Source organism: Papaver somniferum, unplaced genomic scaffold, assembly GCF_003573695.1.
Source record: "Papaver somniferum cultivar HN1 unplaced genomic scaffold, ASM357369v1 unplaced-scaffold_5, whole genome shotgun sequence".
Taxonomy (NCBI): domain Eukaryota; kingdom Viridiplantae; phylum Streptophyta; class Magnoliopsida; order Ranunculales; family Papaveraceae; genus Papaver; species Papaver somniferum.
In genome coordinates, this window is record NW_020647637.1 from 50,862 (window position 1) to 55,742 (window position 4,881).

Consider the following 4,881-nt stretch of genomic DNA (forward strand, 5'->3'; position numbering starts at 1 on the left):
TGGTCCTACCCAATGCACATGATGCATTAACAATTTCAGATAGTTTGTGAAAAAACGGGGGTCTAACAACACCACCTAATATTTCGATTAGCAATTTGTATAGACTAACTCCGAAATACTTTGCCAGAGAATCAACTACACAGTCAGACTCAATCTAGATAAAAAGTATCTCAAGGAGTTATTATCTCAATCTCTCGATTTCATCATTACTTAAGCAAATAGAAATCTGCGAGTCTTTATCAAAGAGAGATAACTTGGACGGTACCAAAGACCAATTTCCAAGGATCAATCAACTACAATCAACAACCAAAGGTTGGATTAGAGAAGTTGATGATCTTAACGCACAACCTGTATTATTTCAATTATATAAAATATAATGCGGAAAAGAAATAACACAGACACCAGAAGTTTTGTTAACGAGGAAACCGCAAATGTAGAAAAACCCCAGGACCTAGTCCATATTGAATACACACTGTATTAAGTCGCTACAGACACTAGCCTACTGCAAACTAACTTCGGACTGGACTATAGTTGAACCCCAATCAGTCTCCCACCGATCCAAGGTACATTTGTACTCCTACGCCTCTGATCCCAGCAGGATACTGCGCACTTGATTCCCTTAGCTGATCTCACCCACAACCAAGAGTTGCTGCAACCTAAAATTACAGACTTGATAATAAACAGATCTGTCTCACACAGAAAAGTCTATCAAAGGATAAATCTGTCTCCCACAGATAAACCCTAGGTTTTGTTCCGTATTTTGATATAAAATCAAGGTGAACAAGAACCAATTGATAATCCGGTCTTATATTCCCGAAGAACAGCCTTGATTAATCAATCACCTCTCTACAATCCTTCCTGACTACACAAGCGGATTTTCGAGGAATCACAAACAGTGAGACGAAGATATTTGTGACTTCTTTATCTTGCCTATCAGAGAACTCTCATGATCTCAAGTCAATCAATCGATTGTACTCGTACGATAGAAGATGCAAGATCAGATCACACAACTACGATAAAGTAGTATCGGTCTGGCTTCACAATCTCAATGAAGTCTTTAAGTCATTAACCTGATTTTACAGAAGAAAATCAAAGTTTAATGGAGATCGACTCTAGCGGGAGCACTAGTAGCACACAAATGTGTGGGGATTAGGTTTGCACAATGCTAGATGTCTCCTTTATATAGCCTTCAAATCAGGGTTTTTCCTTAGGTACAAAGCAATCCTTATTCACCGTTAGATGAAAACCTTATTTAGATTCAAGCTAATATTTCTCAACCGTTAGATCGAAAACTTAGCTTGTCACACACACTTGGGTAGACGTTTACTGGGTTTGTGAAAACCATGCCCAAACGTGTACGTATATGTTGGTTCAACGTAGTAACCCAAAAGGTTAACCATATGAGCATTTAATATTAACCTTGTTCTTCTTCACCATAACTAATTCAATTGACTCAAATGAACTAGTTAAAGAGTTGTTCAATTGCTATGAGATCTTATGTAACTACACAAGACACAATTGAAACAAAGATGATTCGATTCGATTGAATCGGCTCATGAACTTTATAGCCACGGTTTTGCATAAAGCATTCCTTAGTAATTTAATTTTTTATGTTCAAAGCACATGTTTAGATCATAACATCTTAAGTTCACAAACAAGTTCGCGGACTTAAGTTAATCGGTTGATTTTCCAAACTCAGCAGAAATTCTCGGAAAGAGAACTTCCGCCAGTTCGCAGACGTAGCACACAAACGAAATTTGGAAAATCCAGCAGAAATTCTCGGTCGAGAACTTCCGACAGTTCGCTGACTAGGTCTGCGGCCTGGGTTCGCGGACTTGGAAAGCCAATTCCACAATCCTCCCGATTTCTTTTGATCAATAAAGTTCGAAAACTTCGGTTCAAGGAATACATGGTTATGTAATCTAAACTCTTATTTCAATCATTGAGACATTCTCCGAGGACGCTATGTAGCCGTTATTCACAGACTGATTCACGTCAGCGCAATTCTCAAAGTGATTGAAACTTTTCATGACTTTCGTCACTAGGTGAAGATAAACTTGATCAAAGCGAAACGCTTTACCAACACACGATTTCGAGATAAAAGATAACCAATGAATGTTAACGAGGAAACCGCAAATGTAGAAAAACCCCAGGACCTAGTCCATATTGAATACACACTGTATTAAGTCGCTACAGACACTAGCCTACTGCAAACTAACTTCGGACTGGACTATAGTTGAACCCTAATCAGTCTCCCACCGATCCAAGGTACATTTGTACTCCTACGCCTCTGATCCCAGCAGGATACTGCGCACTTGATTCCCTTAGCTGATCTCACCCACAACCAAGAGTTGCTGCAACCTAAAATTACAGACTTGATAATAAACAGATCTGTCTCACACAGAAAAGTCTATCAAAGGATAAATCTGTCTCCCACAGATAAACCCTAGGTTTTGTTCCGTATTTTGATATAAAATCAAGGTGAACAAGAACCAATTGATAATCCGGTCTTATATTCCCGAAGAACAGCCTTGATTAATCAATCACCTCTCTACAATCCTTCCTGACTACACAAGCGGATTGTCGAGGAATCACAAACAGTGAGACGAAGATATTTGTGACTTCTTTATCTTGCCTATCAGAGAACTCTCATGATCTCAAGTCAATCAATCGATTGTACTCGTACGATAGAAGATGCAAGATCAGATCACACAACTACGATAAAGTAGTATCGGTCTGGCTTCACAATCTCAATGAAGTCTTTAAGTCATTAACCTGATTTTACAGAAGAAAATCAAAGTTTAATGGAGATCGACTCTAGCGGGAGCACTAGTAGCACACAAATGTGTGGGGATTAGGTTTGCACAATGCTAGATGTCTCCTTTATATAGACTTCAAATCAGGGTTTTTCCTTAGGTACAAAGCAATCCTTATTCACCGTTAGATGAAAACCTTATTTAGATTCAAGCTAATATTTCTCAACCGTTAGATCAAAAACTTACCTTGTCACACACACTTGGGTAGACGTTTACTGGGTTTGTGAAAACCATGCCCAAACGTGTACGTATATGTTGGTTCAACGTAGTAACCCAAAAGGTTAACCATATGAGCATTTAATATTAACCTTGTTCTTCTTCACCATAACTAATTCAATTGACTCAAATGAACTAGTTAAAGAGTTTTTCAATTGCTATGAGATCTTATGTAACTACACAAGACACAATTGAAACAAAGATGATTCGATTCGATTGAATCGGCTCATGAACTTTATAGCCACGGTTTGCATAAAGCATTCCTTAGTAATTTAATTTTTTATGTTCAGAGCACATGTTTAGATCATAACATCTTAAGTTCACAAACAAGTTCGCGGACTTAAGTTAATCAGTTGATTTTCCAAACTCAGCAGAAATTCTCGGAAAGAGAACTTCCGCTAGTTCGCAGACGTAGCACACAAACGAAATTTGGAAAATCCAGCAGAAATTCTCGGTCGAGAACTTCCGACAGTTCGCTGACTGGGTCTGCGGCCTGGGTTCGCGGACTTGGAAAGCCAATTCCACAATCCTCCCGATTTCTTTTGATCAATAAAGTTCGAAAACTTCGGTTCAAGGAATACATGGTTATGTAATCTAAACTCTTATTTCAATCATTGAGACATTCTCCGAGGACGCTATGTCGCCGTTATTCACAGAATGATTCACGTCAGCGCAATTCTCAAAGTGATTGAAACTTTTCATGACTTTCGTCACTAGGTGAAGATAAACTTGATCAAAGCGAAACGCTTTACCAACACACGATTTCGAGATAAAAGATAACCAATGAATGTTAACGAGGAAACCGCAAATGTAGAAAAACCCCAGGACCTAGTCCATATTGAATACACACTGTATTAAGTCTCTACAGACACTATCCTACTGCAAACTAACTTCGGACTGGACTATAGTTGAACCCCAATCAGTCTCCCACCGATCCAAGGTACATTTGTACTCCTACGCCTCTGATCCCAGCAGGATACTGCGCACTTGATTCCCTTAGCTGATCTCACCCACAACCAAGAGTTGTTGCAACCTAAAATTACAGACTTGATAATAAACAGATCTGTCTCACACAGAAAAGTCTATCAAAGGATAAATCTTTCTCCCACAGATAAACCCTAGGTTTTGTTCCGTATTTTGATATAAAATCAAGGTGAACAAGAACCAATTGATAATCCGGTCTTATATTCCCGAAGAACAGCCTAGATTAATCAATCACCTCTCTACAATCCTTCCTGACTACACAAGCGGATTGTCGAGGAATCACAAACAGTGAGACGAAGATATTTGTGACTTCTTTATCTTGCCTATCAGAGAACTCTCATGATCTCAAGTCAATCAATCGATTGTACTCGTACGATAGAAGATGCAAGATCAGATCACACAACTACGATAAAGTAGTATCGGTCTGGCTTCACAATCTCAATGAAGTCTTTAAGTCATTAACCTGATTTTAGAGAAGAAAATCAAAGGTTAATGGAGATCGACTCTAGCGGGAGCACTATTAGCACACAAATGTGTGGGGATTAGGTTTGCACAATGCTATATGTCTCCTTTATATAGCCTTCAAATCAGGGTTTTTCCTTAGGTACAAAGCAATCCTTATTCATCGTTAGATGAAAACCTTATTTAGATTCAAGCTAATATTTCTCAACCGTTAGATCGAAAACTTAGCTTGTCACACACACTTGGGTAGAAGTTTACTGGGTTCGTTAAAACCATGCCCAAACGTGTAAGTATATGTTGGTTCAACGTAGTAACCCAAAAGGTTAACCATATGAGCATTTAATATTAACCTTGTTCTTCTTCACCATAACTAATTCAATTGACTCAAATGAATTAGTTAAAG